Source organism: Tupaia chinensis, unplaced genomic scaffold (assembly GCF_000334495.1).
Source record: "Tupaia chinensis unplaced genomic scaffold, TupChi_1.0 Scaffold145659_1, whole genome shotgun sequence".
Classification (NCBI taxonomy): domain Eukaryota; kingdom Metazoa; phylum Chordata; class Mammalia; order Scandentia; family Tupaiidae; genus Tupaia; species Tupaia belangeri.
The window spans coordinates 1871577-1880241 of record NW_006205516.1 but is presented as its reverse complement, the minus strand read 5'-3'; the positions used below and the strand labels follow the sequence as shown (position 1 = coordinate 1880241).

The 8665-nt window shown below is 39.5% G+C and overlaps 1 protein-coding gene across 1 annotated transcript in view; it reads left to right on the top strand.

Annotated features, from left to right (window-relative positions):
• Nucleotides 1–8665, top strand: part of WDR44 (WD repeat domain 44) — a 146875-nt gene that overhangs the window by 10853 nt on the left and 127357 nt on the right. The window lies entirely within an intron of this gene.

Genomic DNA, 8665 nt, shown 5'->3' with positions numbered 1-8665 from the left:
TTCTCGTTTTCTGTCTCTCTCTGTCTTTCTGGCAAGCACATGTGCCCTTTAGCAAAAACCTCTCCAAAGAGAAAAAAAATTTTTATCTTTCTGAATTAGAAGTTTATTTTAGGAAATTTGCACTTTTTGATACTGAAGTGAATTTTTATTTAAATTGTGATTTGAATGGTTTCATTTTATGACTAGTATATTTCTATTTAAAGCCATAGTTCAATTAAAAAATTTTGGAGCGTGAAACATAAGATTTTTGTAAACCTCTAATGGTAGACTTTAATAATTTTTCCCAATAGACAGCCTGTATAAAACAAGCCATACCTATGTAAAACTGACTTGACCACTACTTACTTATTTATTTACTTATTTATTTTGGAGAGGTTTTTGCTATAGGATGCGTGCGCTTCATGAGAAAGATAGAAAGCGAGAAATCACCCCCAGGGGTAATGGCCATGACTCAATCCTTTCTCCTCCATTCTCTTCTTGGGATCTTGGGCATGCATGCACACACGCCCGGCGTGAGTTTAAGCCACTGGGTCTGGGACTCAAACCATGATCGAGTACGTGGGAGTCCAGTGACATAACCATTACGCTGACTGCTAGTTTGACCACTAATTTTAATAGACTATTCTGATACAAAATTCACTGGATCATGGACATTCTTATAAACCACAGATTAAATTTTCTAGAAAACTAATAAAGACTACGGAGTGCTGTTTCAAACTTACTTTCTTGGAAGCAGGCATCATGGTTACTAATCAGGCTTGAGAGAAAGGTTGGGCATGTTGTTTCTAGCATAGCTCTTGAACTAGTAAGAAAAACTGCAGATGAATTTAATAACCATGGTCCTTTTTTAAAAATCTGTCCCTGAAAGTCTTTAAACTGGAAGACTGAAAGAATAATCTTGTTATTAGCAACGTTATTAACAATGAGATTTTTTATTGTTTTTCAGAAACCCCCCTCCCCTTGTAAATAAAATTTTGATTTTGAGATAGTAATCTAGTGTATTCTTTTTTTTTTTTTTTCTGAGAGGTTTTTGCTATAGGGCACATGCGCTTGCCAAAAAGAAAGAGAGAGAGAGAAAGCGAGAAATCACTCATCAGGGGGGATGGCCATGCCGCAATCCCTTCTCCTCCTTTCTCCTCTCAGGATCTTGGGCATGCACACACATGCACCCAGTGTGAGTTTAAGCCACCAGGTCTGGGACTCAAACCGCGGTTGGCTGCATGGAAGTCCAGGGACATAGCCATTATACCAACTGCTGGTCTCCATCTTGTGTATTCTTCATCTACTGCCTTCACTGGTAACATCTTATAAAACTAGTATAACATCACAGCATGAATATTGATTTTATTTGAGAGGTTTTCGCTATAGGGCGCGTGCGCTCGCCAGACAGACGGAGAGAGACATAGAGACAGAAAGCGAGAAATCACCCCCCAGGGGGGATGGTCACGCCGCAATCCCTTCTCCTCCATTCTCCTCTCGGGATCTTGGGCACGCACGTACACGCGCCCGGCGTGAGTTTTAAGCCACCGGGTCCGGGATGCGAACCGCGGTCGACTACGTGGGAGTCCAGCGACATAGCCATTATGCTAACTGCTGGTTCCCAATATTGATTTTTTTAAAAGAGGTTTTTGCCTTAGGGCACTCGCTGGAAAGAAACAGACAGTGAGAGGGAAAGTGAGAGATCACCTCCCGGGGAAAATGGCCACATGGAAATTTGTTCTCCTCCATTCTCCTTCCAGGATCTTGGGCTTGCACACACATGTACCCTGCATGATTTTCAAGCCACCAGGTCCAGGCCTTGAATCACAGTTGGCCATGTGGGAGTCCAGCGATGTAACCGCTACATCATCTGCTGGTCCTGATACTAATCTTAATATAGTTGGCTACAGAACATTGTCATCACCAGGAAGTTCCCTCCTGTTGCCCTTTTGTATCCACATTCACTTCCTTCCAACCATCACTTCTTCCTTTAAGTCTTGGCAACCACTCATCTTTTCTCCATTTCTTTAATTTTATCATTTCAAGAATCTTATATAAACAGTCATTTTGTCTATGACCTTTTGAAATGGTCCTTCCTACACTGAGCAGATTTTCCTATAGATTCATCCAAGTTGTTGGCAGGTATTGTTCCCTTTTATTGCTGGATAATATTCCATGTGTGGATATATTACAGTTTGTTTAAACATCTCTTTTATTTTACTTTTTTTTTAAGGGATTTTTGTTATAGGGTGTGTGCACACTTGCCAGAGAAACAGAAAGCAAGAAATACACCCCCCCCGGGGGGGGAATGACCATGCTGCAATCTTTTGGGCGCGCATGTACACGCGCCCCGCCTGAGTTTCAAGCTGCCTGGTCCAGGACTGGAACTGCGGTCAACTATGTAGGAGTCCAGCGACATAGCCATTACACCATATGCTGGTCCCTTAAACCTCTATTTTAAAATATGTCTATCAGGCCAGTGCCTTAGTGCATCATATTGGGAGCCATATTCCACATGGTGGTTTAAATCCCAGCCCTGGCACTTGAAAAAGCATTCTGAGTGCTTGTGCATATGTGACAAAAGTTCTGAAAGGGTGGAGAAATGGAGAAGAAGGGATCGTGGTGTGGCCATGCTCCTTTCGGTGGTCTTTTCCCTCTCTTTGTCTCTGTTTCTCTGGAGAGTGCATATACCATCTGGCCATTAAAGAAAAAAAATTAAAATATGTTTATCTACCCATATCAAATAAATGTCAGGTGGTTTGAACATTTCCTCCAGTCCTAGTTCCACTCCTTTCACTGCCAGCTTTCTCTTTCCTGAATTACTCAATATCATTGGTACAGATATTTCCTAGCATAACAACTTGTCTCCTACAACCAAGAAAGGACAGTGTTGGGTGAAATATTCAGGATAGGGACTTTGGGATGGATAAAGGGAAAATCAGTTAAAAAGGATGCAGTGGATGCTTTGGTAAATGTTACAGATGGGAGTTGGTCTTTGGATTAGTAGAAGATAGGTAAGCAGAATGAATAAGTATGTTGATAAAATTAGTACCACTGTGAGTGAAAGCAGGTAGGTTTGTCAGTACTATGCAATGGGTATTTTATCTTTATTGAATTGGCTTAAGGGTTTAAGGTTAATGACTGAGATCAGTCCCTTTTCCTCTAAGTGAACTTTACTTATCCCTGTTATGTCCCTAGTCATAGCTCTTGACTTCTGACTTTTAACTTCTACCTTATTTCCCAGCACAGAGAAAGGTGTACAGTTTGTGTGTAGCAGTGACAGAACATTTAGGAGAGGATGGGGTGGTGAGTAGTCATGTTCTGGTGTTCCATTTCTCTTCACACTTTATTCTACCTTTTGTACTTCCTAGTTCTCTCCATTCTCCTCCCAGCCCCTCTCAACCACACAAAAAACAGTTCCCAAAAAAGAAGGGAGATAAGGGAGGGGACTGAGGCAAAGACAGGGGTTTGGATTTATAGGACCTTTGTAACTTAGGGACGCTCTGTACTCAATAAATATTAAATGTTAACAGTGAAGCCTTGGGAGGTGTTTCCAGTTACCCTGCACTCATATTGGTTCCTTGTTATCAACTCTTTTTTTTTTTTTTCAGGGATGAATGTGTTGACTATAAGAAAGAAGTATTATACTCCTTCATGTTGTTGTAAGCAAAATATGTTTCATTTTCACAGTTTTTTTACTCACATCACTTTCGTTATCCTGCAGTTCTGTGAGATAGGACAATTTTTATGAGATAGGTAGGATAATTATTGGCAGGGTGGGTAAGGAACTTTTTGTATAGCTATTAAGAACTGGAACTTCGGGGACCAGCAGGTGGCATGGTGGTTAAGGTGCTGGACACTCCCACATGGCTGACCACGGTTCAAGTCCTGGACCTGGTAGCTTGCTTTCTCACTTTCCCTCTCTCTCTCTCTCTCTGTCTCTCTCTCTCTCTGGTCAAATTAAAAAATGAATGAATAAATAAAATAAAATAAAATAAATATAAAAAAAAAGAACTGGAACTTCACTAATTTATTTAGATGAGTGGTTTTGAATGGAGATGTAAAACATTACACTTCTCCCTACATTTCTAATCTGTAAACACTTTGTGATATTATATTTTAAATGTGAATTATAAGAATGACAGTACTAACTTTCCTACCATTTGAGTATGTACAACTTACTGTTTAAGACAAAAAGCAGTATTTTTATGTCCTTATTTTAAGATTTGATGTGATTGATAATGGCACAGTAGCCAGGTTTCAGTTGCTACTAAAAAAGTTGGAAAACTGAAAAAATAAAAAAAAAGATTGGAAAACCTGATACTGTTCACTTCATTTCAAAGGGTAGGTTCTTTGTTCCTAAGGGAAATCCCCCTCAGGATATGAGCCACTGCCTATTTGGATTGCAGTGCCTCCTGTAAAAAGCCTCAGTCGAGATTTTTTTCTGTAATTGGTTGGTAGATTGATGTCAGTTGTTTAGGTAGGCCATAGTGCTGTATTTTGTTGGAGTGTGTGTGTGTGTGTGTGTGTGTGTGTGTTTGTATAACTCTGATTCATATTTTTGGCCACAAGCCACCAACTAGAAATACAATGTTTCTTTTTATCCTTTTTCCTTCAAATGTGTTATCTTGCAGTCACAACGAGTGTATGTGGTAGTTATTAGCATTTTCCACCTAATCAGACCTCTATTGTCTATCAAATTAATGGGAAAATGCATTTGTAATAGCCAATTTAAAAATTACATGACCAGTAATTATTATTTGATATGTAAGTAAGATCGAATCATCTTTTTTTATAATAAATAATGGGCTTAAACTCACAGGACAAATGTTTTATGCAGGTGAGGGTTGTAATTTAAGATTTTTTTCCCTAGGATATTAAAGTTCTTGATACATATTTCATAAAAGAAAGCAAAAGTAGAAATTCAAATTCATAAAGCATAGAATTTGAATTTATAAAATTGCTTAGCATTACATTTTACTGAAGTATTTTTGGTTTCTATTATTTTTGATGTTGAGAGAGAACACAAATAATAAAAACTACCAGTTACAACAAAGTTTTAGTTCAGTGATTAATTTACAATTTCCTTTCCCCTCAAACCTTTTATCAGAGATAATAACAGATTTTCTTTAATTAAAAAAGACAAAATAAATGGCTTGGCTTGAATTTTGTTTTTTGTTTATCTTTGGAAGTAAGCAGTGAACTCAGAAGAATAAAAGCAAGTTCCGAAGTCTGAATAATCAGTTACTGTTAACAGAATTAGTGGATAAATTTTATTATTTTTTTAGTTTATTTTGTTTATTTCTTGAGAGATGAACCTGAGGGAGGGAGAGCGAACGTATATTTGACAGAGACTCACCAGGCTGTGATTCTACCCCAGCCTCACAACCTGTTAGGATTATGAGCATGAGCAGGTGCGCCCAGCTTGTTCAGGTCAACTTGAGAGCTGAACCTGAGTCTCCCATGTGGCTCCAGTATTGTGCAGAGATGGCTTACCACCTGCACCACTGAAGTTAGGCCTGAGTTTACTTTTTTTTTTTAATATGTTTTTGCCACAAGGCATGCATGCTCACCAGAGAGAGACAGAGACAGTGAGAGGGAAAGTGAGAAATCACCCTCCAGGGGGAATGGCCATGCTATAGTCCCTTCTTCATTCTCTTCCTGGGGTTTTGGGTACTCATGCATATGCACTCAGCATGATATTTGAGCTCCCAGGTCCAAGACTCAATGACTATGATTGACCATGTGGGATCCAGCTGTCTTAACCTGCACAATACCTGCTGGTCTGGCATTTCCTTTTTTATTTAGAGAGATTTTTGCTATAGGGCCCGTGCTCTTGCTGGAGAGACAGAAAGTAAGAAAGCACTAAGGGGGGATGGCCACACTGCAGTTCCTTCTCCCTCATTTTCCTCTCGGGATTTTGGGAATGCACATACATGTGGCTAGTGTGTTTTAAGCTGCCAGGTCCAGGACTGGAACTGCAATTGGCCATGTGGGAGTCTAGCTGCTTAACCATTTTGCCATCTGCTGGTCCCTGGCATTTACTTTTTTCCCCTTAAGAATTATTTATTTATTTAATTCAATTTGATATTATTATTTTTTAATTTGACCAGAGAGAGAGAAAGGGAAAGTGAGAAAATAAGATTCCAGGTCTGGGACTTGAACCGCGGTCAGCCATGTGGGAATCCAGCACTTTTAACCATTATGCCACCTGCCGGGCCTGGCATTTACTTTTTTGGGGGAGAGGTTTTTGCTATAGTGCACTTGTGCTCGCCAGAAAGACAGAGACAGAAAGAGAAAATGAGACATCACTCCCCAGGGGGGATGGCCACGTCACAATCCCTTCTCCTCCATTCTTTGCTCGGGATCTTGGGCATGCATACACACGTGCCAGGCATGAGTTTAAGCCACTGGGTCTGGGATTTGAATCGCAGTTGACTACATGGGAGTTCAGCGACATAGCCATTATGATAACTGCTGGTCCCTCTGGCATTTAGTTTTTAAGGTTAGTATTCCATTGAATGTCTTAGGTAGCCTACACAATCATGTTAGCACACTTCCGTGATAAAGATTCATAATGTGACCTGCAGTCTAACATCTTTTCGGTTTACTTTTTAAAAGTAAGTTACAGGACCAGCAGTTGGAATAATGGTTATGTTGCTGAACTGCCACATAGTTGACCGCAGTTCAAGTCCCAGATCCAGCAGCTTGAAACTCACCTGGTACATGTGTGTATGAGCCTAAAATCTCAAGAGGAAAATGGAAAAGAAGGGATGCAGAGTGGCCATCTCCCCAGGGAGTGATTTCTCACTTTCTGTCTCTCTTTCTTTGTGTTAGAGATAAAATCACCAGGCTGTGATTGTCCCTCCCAGTGAGCACACAGTGCCCTATAGCAAAAATCTCTCTCTAAAAAAAGAAAGTTAAAAAGAGATTTAAGGGAACCAGGAGTTGGTGTAATGGCTATGTCGCTGGACTCCCATGTAGTTGACTGCAGTTCAAGTCCCAGACTCCTTGGCGTAAACTCGCTGGGTGCATGTGCATGTGTGTCCAAGATCCCAAGATGAGAATGGAGTAGAAGGGATTGTGGCGTGGCGGCCCCACCCACACCCCCCGCCCCCCCCCCCGGGGATGATTTCTCACTTTCTGTCTCTCTGTCTCCTCTATCTTTCTGGTGAGTGCACACACCCTTATAGCAAAATCCTCTACAAAAAAAAAATTAAAAATAAAAAAAGACTTAGGTATTGACTTCTCCAGTTGGGTATACATTTAGTTATATATAAATTTTACTAGAAATTAGTTTAAATCATAAATAGTCATGGCTTTGTTGGGTATACATTTAGTTATATAAATTTTACTAGAAATTAGTTTAAATCATAAATAGTCATGGCTATAAGTCTAACCTACTTTGACAAATTGAGACATTGTGATAAAGCTGTCTTACCCTGGAGTATTTTTACTGTAGATACTTTTTTTTCTTAAGAATTATTTTGTTTAACTTTATTTATTTTAATATTTTTAAATTTTGTTTATTCATTCATTTTATTTTAATTTGATCAGAGAGAGACAGAGAGAGAGAGAGAAGAAAAGTGAGAAAGCAAGCCACCAGGCCGAGGACTTGAACCGTGGTCAGCCATGTGGGTGTTTCCAGCACCTTAACCACCACGCCACCTGCTGGCCTCTATTTATTTTAATTTGACTGTAGAGGGACAGAGAGAGAGAGAGAAAGTGAGAAAACAAGCCATCAGATCCAGGACTCGAACCACAGCCAACCATGTGAGAGTCTAGCACCCTTAACCGCTACGCCACCTATCTTCCCCAACTGTAGATATTTACTAAGTATTTATAAACATGTGGAGTGTTTTTTTGTTTTTTGTTTTGGGGGGGGTGGTTTTGAGAGGTTTTTGTTATAGGATGCGTGCACTCTCCAGAAAGACAGACAAAGAAACAAGAAATCACCCCCCAGAGGGGATGGCCACAGCGCAATCCCTTGTCCTCCATTCTCCTCTCAGGATCTTGGGCACGTACGCACACACACACACACACACGCCCAGCGTGAGTTTAAGCCACCAGGTCGGGAAGTCAAATTGCAGTTGACTACATGAGAGTCTAGCGACAGCCATTACACCAGCTGCTGGTCCCCATGTAGAGTGTTTTTAGTGTAGAATTTTTTAGTAGGCTGAGGGAAGTAAATTATTTTTCTGTTATTTTGTGAATAAATACATTATCAAGCTGTTTAAGAATATGGCATAAAATTGTAGTATATGCATCATTTTTGAAACACCAGGTTTTCAATTTAGGCAAGATGTAGTTGTTTAAGTGTCCACTTTAAGTTTCTAGTTACTTTATATGTAAACAGATGCATTTCACAACAAAGTTTCTTTTGAATTCATTAATGATCATTTACATATATTACCACAAAGTCAACTTTGAAAAAACAGATCCATGTGCCAAATTTTTCCACCATCTATTTCTAATAATATCATTCATAACAAAATTATTACGTATTTTTAGATCTATTTCTAGGTTTTTACAGTATTTAAAACTTAAAATGGCCCCTTAAGGGGTAATAAAAATAGTAATTCACATCTTAAGGATTCAGCTAATTCCCTGTTAGATGATTGTCATAACTATATTCTTAGCATTGTGCAAATATCATTGATAAACCAGTATTTCTTTGTGTGTAGGG